At 39.2% G+C, this 12,504-nt stretch overlaps 1 non-coding gene across 1 annotated transcript; it reads right to left on the bottom strand.

Moving 5' to 3' along the window:
- Positions 1-7,733: 7,733 nt before the first annotated feature.
- Positions 7,734-7,841, bottom strand: LOC148562286 (small nucleolar RNA R71). Its single transcript, XR_015887864.1, has one exon. It is a non-coding gene; the product is annotated as a small nucleolar RNA R71 (small nucleolar RNA).
- Positions 7,842-12,504: the final 4,663 nt, after the last annotated feature.

Here is a 12,504-nt window from a genome sequence, read left to right as displayed (position 1 = left end):
TGTTTTTAATAGATTTTATGTTAAATTCACATTTCTGGACTTTACTATGAGTTTGTGTGTTTTTCTGTGATTTCAGGTATTTTCTGGCTGAAATTGAGGGACTTGAGCAGAAATCAGATTCAGAGGTTGAAAAAGGACTGCTGATGCTGTTGGATTCTGACCTCCCTGCACTCAAAGTGGATTTTCTGGAGCTACAGAACTCGAAATGGTGCGCTTCCAATTGCGTTGGAAAGTAGACATCCAGGGTTTTCCAGCAATATATAATAGTCCATACTTTGGCCAAGAATTGACGACGTAAACTGGCGTTCAACGCCAGCCTTCTGCCCAAATCTGGCGTCCAGCGCCAGAAAAGGATCCAAAACCAGAGTTGAACGCCCAAACTGGCACAGAAACTGGCGTTCAACTCCACAAATGGCCTCTGCACGTGCAACACTTAAGCTCAGCCCAAACACACACCAAGTGGGCCCCGGAAGTGGATTTATTCATCAATTACTTACTCATGTAAACCCTAGTGACTAGTTTATTATAAATAGGACCTCTTACTATTGTATTAGACCATCTTGGGATTACCTTATGATCCTTTGATCACGTTTTAGGGGGCTGGCCACACGGCCATACCAGGACCTTCACTTATGTATTTTCAACGGTAGAGTTTCTACACTCCATAGATTAAGGTGTGGAGCTCTGCTGTTCCTCAAAGATTAATGCAAAGTACTACTGTTTTCTATTCAATTCTTCTTATTTCTCTTCTAAGATATCCATTCGCACCCAAGAACGTGATGAAGGTGATGATTATGTGTGACGCTCATCATCCTTCCCCCTTATGAACGCGTGCCTGACAAACACTTCTGTTCTACATGAATTAAGCTAGAATGAGTATCTCTTAGATCTCCTAACCAGAATCTTTGTGGCGTACGCTAGAATGATGGCGGCATTCAAGAGAATCCGGAAGGTCTAAACCTTGTCTGTGGTATTCTGAGTAGGATTCAATGATTGAATGACTGTGACGAGCTTCAAACTCGCGATTGTTGGGCGTTAGTGACAGACGCAAAAGGAGGGTGAATCCTATTCCAGCATGATCGAGAACCGACAGATGAATAGCCGTGCCGTGACAGGGTGCGTGAGCATATGATTCACTGAGAGGAGGGGATGTAGCCACTGACAACGGTGATGCCCTTGCATACAGCCAGCCGTGGAAAGGAGTAAGACTGATTGGATGAAGATAGCAGGAAAGCAGAGGTTCAGAGGAACGAAAAGCATCTCCATTCGCTTATCTGAAATTCCTGCCAATGAATCTACATAAGTATCTCTATCCCTTTTATTGTTTATTTTAATCTAATAAAATATCATGTTTAAATTCGCCTGACTGAGATTTGCAAGGTGACCATAGCTTGCTTCAAGCCAACAATCTCTGTGGGATCGACCCTTACTCACGTAAGGTTTATTACTTGGACGACCCAGTACACTTGCTGGTTAGTTGAACGGAGTTGTGTCCACACATAGTAAAGAGCCATAATAATGATTCCATACAATAACAAAGAGTACTACATTAATGTGATCACAATTTCGTCCACCAGTGAGTTTGGTACTAAATATGTAAATTGTTGATTTTGAATGGTTTATTAAAATGGGTTGAGATTGAATTGTTAGGTGTTGAAGATGTTGGATAGTTAAAAATTGTTGAATGAGTTGATAAGGTGAGACTTGAATGATTTATGTATTTGAATTCTTTAGAAATTATTGAGGAGTGTTTTGGTATTGATTTGGTATGATAAACATGTGTTTTGGTTTGAGTGTTTTGAAAACTCGAGGACTTGCAAATTTTGGTAAAAACTTATTTTTAACGAACTTAAACAAGCCATAACATGACTTCTGGACTCCCAAATTTTGTGAAACTTCCTTTGAATGAAATTTGGGTCCGTGTAGTTTATGAAATTTGAAGAATGGATGAAAAATAATTTTTAACGAAAAAGTTATGCGCATTTGAAGTTTGGTGTGAAAAATTGAATTCTGCAGCAAAATAACTTTTTCTGAAAAATGTGAGACATGCGTATGCGGACAGTACCATGCGTACGCGAGCATGGGCCTCTTCCCAGTACTCATGCGTATGCGAGCAAGTGCATGCGTACTCGACTTTGTCAAAATTCTGGACTCACGCGTACGTGAGCAGGTGCATGCGTACGCGACTTTGGGAAAATTCTGGACTCATGCATACGTGGAAGGAATGCGAACGCATGACCACTCTGTTTTGCAGAAATTATATTTTTGAGTATTCAACGATTCCTCTAGCTTTCTAAACCTTTGTGATACTTGTTTAAGATCCCCTAGCTAGTGTTTAGGCTTTGGGACGAGCGAGAGTGAACCGGCTGAATTTAAAAGGGTATTTTCTCTTATGAGTCTAGAGCCGGTGTAGTAGAAGGTAGAGGAGTTAGACATGAGATCTAATTTCTTGAGACTATAAAGTAAGAAAGATAGATTTCAAGTAATGAGATGAATGATGATGAATGATTATGACTGAAGTATGATGAAGGTGATTATCATAATGAGAAATGAGAACGATTGATGATGCCTAAGTATGATGAAGATGAATACGATAGTGAGAGATGATGAATGTGATTGATTATGATTATGATATGATAAGTATGGTTGTGATATTAAGAGATAATGATGAATGGGTTTGATTTAGATATAATGAGAATGATTATGAAAATAGAAGTGAATCTAAATTGATATGTACCCATCTGGGTAGATGCAGTGGCGTTGTTCTACTTGCTCCGGATTTAGCTAGGATGGTGGTTTCATCCCACTTGCGGAGATTTTGACTTATGACCTGGCAAAGATCGTGGTAGTGTACTTCTTGCTCAGTGTCATTGTGACCATGAGATCGTGATTATTTACCGTCCATGGGTTGTGAAATTGTGATTTATGCACCTGAAAAGGATCATGGTGGTGTACCGCTTGTCCAAGGTTGCAGTTGAGGTGAGGATCGTGGTTATTTACCGGCCACTTATTTTCCAATTGAAAATCTTGTGAGTATCGTGATGGTGTACCACTCACAATGGTGGGGATTGTGTTGGTGTACTCCTCACCAGGTGGGGATCGTGGTGGTTTACTGCACCGATTTTCAAGAGGACGATATCCGGGTTAGCTACCAAATGTGTCGGGTTCTAGCGAGTAACCGTCACGTGAGCTCATGGCCAGTAAGATAGATATATATCATCAGCATTTGATTGATTTGTTCGGGTTTGCTACTTGTCATGGTTTGTTTACTTGTACATATTAATGATTATATGCTGATGAGCGGATAATTTATACGCTTTTTGGCATTGTTTTTAGTATATTTTTAGTAGGATCTAGTTACTTTTAGGGATGCTTTTAATAGATTTTGTGTTAAAGTCACATTTCTGGACTTTACTATGAGTTTGTGTGTTTTTTTGTGATTTCAGGTATTTTCTGGCTGAAATTGAGGGACTTGAGCAGAAATCAGATTCAGAGGTTGAAAAAGGACTGCTGATGCTGTTGGATTCTGACCTCCCTGCACTCAAAGTGGATTTTCTAGAGCTACAGAACTCGAAATGGCGCGCTTCCAATTGCGTTGGAAAGTAGACATCCAGGGCTTTCCAGCAATATATAATAGTCCATACTTTGGCCAAGAATTGACGACGTAAACTGGCGTTCAACGCCAGCCTTCTACCCAAATCTGGCGTCCAGCGCCAGATTAGGATCCAAAACCAGAGTTGAACGCCCAAAATGGCACAGAAACTGGCGTTCAACTCCACAAATGGCCTCTGAACGTGCAACACTTAAGCTCAGCCCAAACACACACCAAGTGGGCCCCGGAAGTGGATTTATGCATCAATTACTTACTCATGTAAACCCTAGTGACTAGTTTATTATAAATAGGACCTTTTACTATTGTATTAGGCATCTTTTGATCAGCTTTTAATCTTTTGATCATCTTAGGATCTTAGGATCGTCTTTGAACGCATCGTTCTTAGACCAAGGGGGCTGGCCATCTCGGCCATGCCTGGACCTTCACTTATGTATTTTCATACGGTAGAGTTTCTACACTCCATAGATTAAGGTGTGGAGCTCTGCTGTTCCTCAAAGATTAATGCAAAGTACTACTGTTTTCTATTCAATTCTTCTTATTTCTCTTCTAAGATATCCATTCGCACCCAAGAACGTGATGAAGGTGATGATTATGTGTGACGCTCATCATCCTTCCCCCTTATGAACGCGTGCCTGACAAACACTTCTGTTCTACATGAATCAAGCTAGAATGAGTATCTCTTAGATCTCCTAACCAGAATCTTCGTGGCGTAAGCTAGAATGATGGCGGCAGTCAAGAGAATCCGGAAGGTCTAAACCTTGTCTGTGGTATTCCGAGTAGGATTCAATGATTGAATGACTGTGACGAGCTCCTAACTCGCGATTGCAGGGCGTTAGTGACAGACGTAAAAGGATAGTAAATCCTATTCCAGCATGATCGAGAACCGACAGATGAATAGCCGTGCCGTGACAGGGTGCGTGAGCATATTATTCACTGAGAGGATAAGATGAAGCCATTGACAAGGGTGATGCCTCCAGACGATTAGCCGTGCCGTGACAGGGCATTGGATCATTTTCCCGTGAGATGACCGAAAGTAGCCATTGACAGTGGTGATGTATCACATAAAGCCAGCCATGGAAAGGAGTAAGACTGATTGGAAGAAGATAGCAGGAAAGCAGAGGTTCAGAGGAACGAAAAGCATCTCCATTCGCTTATCTGAAATTCCTACCAATGATTTACATAAGTATCTCTATCCCTATTTTATTATATAATATTCGAAAACTCCATGATTATTTTATATCCGCCTGACTGAGATTTACAAGGTGACCATAGCTTGCTTCATACCAACAATCTCCGTGGGATTCGACCCTTACTCATGTAAGGTATTACTTGGACGACCCAGTGCACTTGCTGGTTAGTTGTATCGAAGTTGTGACAGACAATAAAACTAGATCAGAGCACCAGGCCTTTGAAGCCATGGATATGTATCACAATTTCGTGCACCAAGTTTTTGGCGCCGTTGCCGGGGATTGTTTGAGTTTTCGGCAAGCTTTTGGTCCGGTAACATCAGTGCCAGATTCCCTTTTGATCCGGCAAAAGCACAAAGTTTTTGGCGCCGTTGCCGGGGATTGTTTGTGTATGGACAACTGACGGTTCATCGTGTTGCTCAGATTAGGTAATTTTCTTTTTATTTTATTTTCAAAAATTTTTCAAAAAAAAAAATTTTTTTCTAAAATTTTCTCATCTGTTTTCGAAAAAAATAAAAATATTTTCAAAAATAAATTATTCTATGGCTTCAAAAATTTTTAAGAATGAATTCTAGTGTTTCATGAAATATGTTGAATCATATCTGGCTGTAAAGCCATACCCAAACTACTTTGGGATTGGTATTCAACTAATCACTCCAGCCCATGTAATTATATGTTGCAGCCTGGCTGGCTGTAAAGCCATGTCTAAATTCATTTGGACTGAGGCAGCAATTTGTTATCAAGAGCAAGTTAGTTGGAGTTAATCCACCTGCTACTGTTTCTGATCACCTGCTGAAGCTTGGCTGGCCATTGGCCATGTCTAGTGTTTTGGACTGGAGCTTTCTTTGAAAGCTTGGCTGGCTAGTGAGCCATGTCTAATTCCTGGACTGAAGCTTTAGACTAACATGGCAAGATTCCTGGAATTCATATTAAAAATTTTGGAATCCTTATTTTTCCTTTTAATTTTCGAAAAATATAAATAAAAATCCAAAAAAAATTAGAAAATCATAAAAATAAAAAATATTTTCTATTTCTTGTTTGAGTCTTGAGTCACATTATAAGTTTGGTGTCACTTGCATATGCATCTTGCATTTTTTTTCGAAAATTTCATGCATTCATAGTGTTCTTCATGATCTTCAAGTTGTTCTTGGTAAGTCTTCTTGTTTGATCTTGATGATTTTTTGTTTTGTGTCTTTTCATGTTTATCATATGCATTCTTGAATTCTTAGTGTCTAAGCATTAAAGAATTCTAAGTTTGGTGTCTTGCATGTTTTCTTTGCATTAAAAATTTTTCAAAATTGTGTCTATGATGTTCATCTTGACATTCATAGTGTTCTTGGTGTTCATCTTGACATTCATAGCATTCTTGCATGCATTCATTGTTTTGATCTAAAAATTTCATGCATTGCATATTTTTCATGTTTTTCATAAAAATTCAAAAATCAAAAAAAAATATCTTTCCCTTTTTCTCTCATCAAATTCGAAAATTGAGTTGACTTTTTCAAAAATTTTTAAAAATCAAATTGTTTCTCATGAGTCAAATCAAATTTTCAATTTGAAAATCTTATCTTTTTCAAAATCTTTTTCAAAAATCAAATCTTTTTCAAAATTTTTTGGTTATTTTCGAAAATTCCAAAAATATTTTTCAAAAATCTTTTTCTTATTTTTATCCCAAATTTTCGAAAATAACAATAACAATTAATGTTTTGATTCAAAAATTTGAAGTTTGTTACTTGCTTGTTAAGAAAGATTCAAACTTTAAGTTCTAGAATCATATCTTGGGATTTCTTATGAATCAAGTCATTAATTGAGATTTTAAAAATCAAATCTTTTTCAAAACTAATTTCAATCATATCTTTCCAAAAGTATCTTCTTATTTTATCCTTTTCAAAAATATCTTTTCAAAATATCTTTCCTAACCTCCTAACTACTTATCTTTTCAAAATTGGTTTTCAAAATTTGTTTCAACTAACTAACTAACCTTTTGTTTGTTTCTTAACTTTTTCAAAACCACCTAACTAATTCTGTCTTCTTAATTTTCGAAAATATCTCCCCCTTTTTCAAAATTTCTTTTTAATTAAGTAATTATTTTTAATTTTTATTTTTGATTTCAAAAATTTTCGAAAATTACTAACATTTTTCAAAAACCATTTTCGAAAATCACTAACTCTTTTTCAAAAATATTTTCGAAAATTATCCCTCCCCCATCTCATTCTATTTATTCATTCATATCCTAACATCTCATCTCACATCTCTTCCATCGGTACAGTTGTGTTTCTTCCTTTACATCACATTCTTTGTCTCCCCCTCTTTTCTTCCACTCACACAGGGATCCCTATACTGTGGTATAAAGGATCTCTATTATTATCATTATTTTTCTGGCCATTCTTCCTTGTCATATGAGCAGGAGCAAGGATAAGAACATTCTTGTGGAAGCAGATCCAGAACCTGAAAGGACTCTGAAGAAAAAATTAAGAGAAGCTAAAATACAACAATCCAGAGATAACCTTTCAGAAATTTTCGAACAGGAAAAGGAGATGGCAGCCGAAAATAATAATAATGTAAGGAAGATGCTTGGTGACTTTACTGCACCTAATTCCAATTTACATGGAAGAAGCATCTCCATTCCTGCCATTGGAGCAAACAACTTTGAGCTGAAACCTCAATTAGTTTCTCTGATGCAGCAGAACTGCAAGTTTCATGGACTTCCATCTGAAGATCCTTTTCAGTTCTTAACTGAATTCTTGCAGATATGTGATACTGTTAAGACTAATGGAGTAGATCCTGAAGTCTACAAGCTCATGCTTTTCCCTTTTGCTGTAAGAGACAGAGCTAGATTATGGTTGGATTCTCAACCTAAAGACAGCTTGAACTCTTGGGATAAGCTGGTCACGGCTTTCTTAGCCAAGTACTTTCCTCCTCAAAAGCTGAGCAAGCTTAGAGCTGATGTTCAAACCTTCAGGCAGAAAGAAGGTGAATCCCTCTATGAAGCTTGGGAAAGATACAAACAGTTGACCAAAAAGTGTCCTTCTGACATGCTTTCAGAATGGACCATCCTGGATATATTCTATGATTGTCTGTCTGAGTTATCTAAGATGTCATTGGATACCTCTGCAGGTGGATCCATTCACCTAAAGAAAACGCCTGCAGAAGCTCAACAACTCATTGACACGGTGGCTAACAACCAGTTCATGTACACTTCTGAAAGGAATCCTGTAAGCAATGGGACGCCTATGAAGAAGGGAGTTCTTGAAGTTGATACTCTGAATGCCATATTGGCTCAGAACAAAATATTGACTCAGCAAGTCAATATGATTTCTCAGAGTCTGCATGGAATGCAAGCTGCATCCAACAGTACTCAAGAGGCATCTTCTGAAGAGGAAGCCTATGATCCTGAGAACCCTGCAATAGCAGAGGTAAATTATTTAGGTGAACCTTATGGAAACACCTATAACTCAACATGGAGAAATCATCCAAATTTCTCATGGAAGGATCAAAAGCCCCAACAAGGCTTTAATAATGGTGGAAGAAACAGGTTTAGCAACAGCAAACCTTTTCCATCATCAACTCAGCAACAGACAGAGAACTCTGAACAAAATGCTTCTAATTTAGCAAATCTAGTCTCTGATCTATCTAAGGCCACTGTAAGTTTCATGAATGAAACAAGGTCTTCCATTAGAAATCTGGAAGCACAAGTGGGCCAGCTGAGTAAAAGGATCACTGAAATCCCTCCTAGTACTCTCCCAAGCAATACAGAAGAGAATCCAAAAGGAGAGTGCAAGGCCATTGACATAAGCGCCATGGCCGAACCTATGAGGAGAGGAGAGGACGTGAATCCCAAGGAGGAAGACCTCCTGGGACGTCCAGTGATCAATAAGGAGCTTCCCTCTGGGGAACCAAGGGACTCTGAGGCTCATCTAGAGACCATAGAGCTTCCATTGAACCTCCTTATGCCCTTCATGAGCTCTGATGAGTATTTCTCTTCTGAAGAAAATGAGGATGTCACTGAAGAGCAAACTGCCAAGTTCCTTGGTGCAATCATGAAGCTGAATGCCAAATTATTTGGCATTAATACTTGGGAAGTTGAACCTCCCTTGTTCATCAATGAACTAAGTGATCTGGATCAACTGACATTGCCTCAGAAGAGACAGGATCCTGGAAAGTTCATAATCCCTTGTACCATAGGCACCATGATCTTCAAGGCTCTGTGTGACCTTGGTTCAGGGATAAACCTCATGCCCCTCTCTGTAATAGAGAAACTGGGAATCTATGGGGTGCAAGCTGCTAAAATCTCACTAGAGATGGCAGACAGCTCAAGAAGACAGGCTTATGGACAAGTAGAAGATGTATTAGTAAAGGTTGAGGGCCTTTACATACCTACTGATTTCATAGTCCTGGATACTGGAAAGGAAGAGGATGAATCCATCATCCTAGGAAGACCTTTCCTGGCCACAGCAAGAGCTGTGATTGATGTTGACAGAGGTGAAATAGTCCTTCAATGGAATGAGAACTCCCTTGTATTCAAAACACAAGGATCTCCCTCTGCAACCATGGAGAGGAAGCAGGAAAAGCTTCTCTCCCAGCAGAGTCAACCAGAGCCCCCACAGTCAAACTCTAAGTTTGGTGTTGGGAGGCCACAACCAAACTCTAAGTTTGGTATTGAACTCCCATATCCAAACTCTAAGTTTGGTGTTGGAGAGTCTTAACAAAGCTCTGCACATCTGTGAGGCACCATGAGAGCCCACTGTCAAGCTATTGACATCAAAGAAGCGCTTGTTGGGAGGCAACCCAATGTTTATCTAATTCTTATTTTTATTGTTTTTCATGTTTTCTTAGGTTCGTGATCATGTGGAGTCACAAAATAAACAAAAAAATCAAAAACGGAATCAAAAACAGCAGAAGAAAAATCACACCCTGGAGGAGCATCTGTCTGGCGTTCAAACGCCAGAACAGAGCATAGTTCTGGCGCTGAACGCCCAGAATGGGAGCATCCTGGTGCTGAACGCCCAGAACAAGCATGGTTCTGGCGTTCAACGCCAGAAATGGCAGCAAAGGGGCGTTGAACGCCCAAAATGGGCACCAACCTGGCGCTGAACGCCCAGAGTTGTGTGCAAGGGCATTTTACATGCCTAAATTGGTGTAGGGATGTAAATGCCTTGACACCTCAGGATCTGTGGACCCCACAGGATCATCTCAGGATCTGTGGACCCCACAGGATCCCCACTACCTCATCATCTCTCTTTCCATTCATGATCATCCCTTTTTTTTTTCCATTTACCACTCACATCCATACACCCACTACCTTCAAAAATTCAATATCTCTCTCCCACCCAATCCCACCCATATGGCCGAATACACACTCCCATCCATCTCCTCCAAATCTTCTTCTTATTCTTCTATTCTTTCTTCTTTTGCTCGAGGGCGAGCAACATTCTAAGTTTGGTGTGGTAAAAGCATAGCTTTTTTGTTTTTTCCATAACCATTGATGGCACCTAAGGCCAGAGAAACCTATAGAAAGAGGAAAGGGAAGACAAAAGCTTCCATCAAGGGTCTATAGCTCAGTGGTAGAACATTTGACCGCAAATCAAGAGATCCCTGAGATACCTCAGGGGATACATTTTCTTCCACACAATTATTGGAAGCAACTAAGGGTGGAACATCAAGAGCACTCCATCATCCTTCATGAAATTAGAGAAGATCTAAAAGCAATGAAGGAGGAGCAGCAAAGACAAGGAAGAGACATAGAAGAGCTCAAGGACATCACTAAGGTGGACTCATTCCTTGCTCTTACTCTCTCTATTTTTCGTTTTCTATGTTATGTGCTTATCTATGTTTGTGTCTTCATTACATGATCATTAGTAGTTAGTAACTTTGTCTTAAAGTTATAAATGTCCTATGAATCCATCACCTCTCTTAAATGAAAAATGTTTTAATTCAAAAGAACAAGAAGTACATGAGTTTCGAATTTATCCTTGAACTTAGTTTAATTATATTGATGTGGTGACAATGCTTCTTGTTTTCTGAATGTATGCTTGAACAGTGCATATGTCTTTTGAAGTTGCTGTTTAAGAATGTTAAATATGTTGGCTCTTGAAAGAATGATGACTAGGAGACATGTTATTTGATAATCTGAAAAATCATAAAAATGATTCTTGAAGCAAGAAAAAGCAGCAAAGAACAAAGCTTGCAGAAAAAAAAAAATAGGCGAAAAAAAAAATTAAAAAGAAAAAGAAAAAGCAAGCAGAAAAAGCCAATAACCCTTAAAACCAAAAGGCAAGGGCAAATAAAAGGGATGCCAAGGCTTTGAGCATCAGTGGATAGGAGGGCCTAAAGGAATAAAATCCTGGTCTAAGCGGCTAAACCAAGCTGTCCCTAACCATGTGCTTGTGGCGTGTAAGTGTCAAGTGAAAACTTGAGACTGAGCGGTTAAAGTCAAGGTCCAAAGCAAAAACAAAGAGTGTGCTTAAGAACCCTGGACACCTCTAATTGGGGACTCTAGCAAAGCTGAGTCACAATCTGAAAAGGTTCACCCAATTATGTGTCTGTGGCATTTATGTATCCGGTGGTAATACTGGAAAACAAAGTGCTTAGGGCCACGGCCAAGACTCATAAAGAAGCTGTGTTCAAGAATCATCATACTGAACTAGGAGAGTCAATAACACTATTCGAAATCTGAAGTTCCTATAGATGCCAATCATTCTAAACTTCAATGGATAAAGTAAGATGCCAAAACTATTCAAGAGGCAAAAAGCTATAAGTCCCGCTCATATGATTGAAGCTCTGTTTCATTGATAGTTTGGAATTTATAGTATATTCTCTTCTTTTTATCCTATTTGATTTTCAGTTGCTTGGGGACAAGCAACAATTTAAGTTTGGTGTTGTGATGAGCGGATAATTTATACGCTTTTTGGCATTGTTTTTAGTATATTTTTAGTAGGATCTAGTTACTTTTAGGGATGTTTTTAATAGATTTTGTGTTAAAGTCACATTTCTGGACTTTACTATGAGTTTGTGTGTTTTTCTGTGATTTCAGGTATTTTCTGGCTGAAATTGAGGGACTTGAGCAGAAATCAGATTCAGAGGTTGAAAAAGGACTGCTGATGCTGTTGGATTCTGACCTCCCTGCACTCAAAGTGGATTTTCTGGAGCTACAGAACTCGAAATGGCGCGCTTCCAATTGCGTTGGAAAGTAGACATCCAGGGCTTTCCAGCAATATATAATAGTCCATACTTTGGCCAAGAATTGACGACGTAAACTGGCGTTCAACGCCAGCCTTCTGCCCAAATCTGGCGTCCAGCGCCAGATTAGGATCCAAAACCAGAGTTGAACGCCCAAACTGGCACAGAAACTGGCGTTCAACTCCACAAATGGCCTCTGCACGTGCAACACTTAAGCTCAGCCCAAACACACACCAAGTGGGCCCCGGAAGTGGATTTATGCATCAATTACTTACTCATGTAAACCCTAGTGACTAGTTTATTATAAATAGGACCTTTTACTATTGTATTAGGCATCTTTTGATCAGCTTTTAATCTTTTGATCATCTTAGGATCTTAGGATCGTCTTTGAACGCATCGTTCTTAGACCAAGGGGGCTGGCCATCTCGGCCATGCCTGGACCTTCACTTATGTATTTTCATACGGTAGAGTTTCTACACTCCATAGATTAAGGTGTGGAGCTCTGCTGTTCCTCAAAGATTAATG

This window comes from Arachis ipaensis, chromosome B6 (genome assembly GCF_059453495.1).
Source record: "Arachis ipaensis isolate K30076 ecotype BB chromosome B6, ASM5945349v1, whole genome shotgun sequence".
NCBI classification, from domain to species: domain Eukaryota; kingdom Viridiplantae; phylum Streptophyta; class Magnoliopsida; order Fabales; family Fabaceae; genus Arachis; species Arachis ipaensis.
Note: the sequence above shows the minus strand (reverse complement) of the source record. Positions and strands in the feature narration are given on the sequence as shown.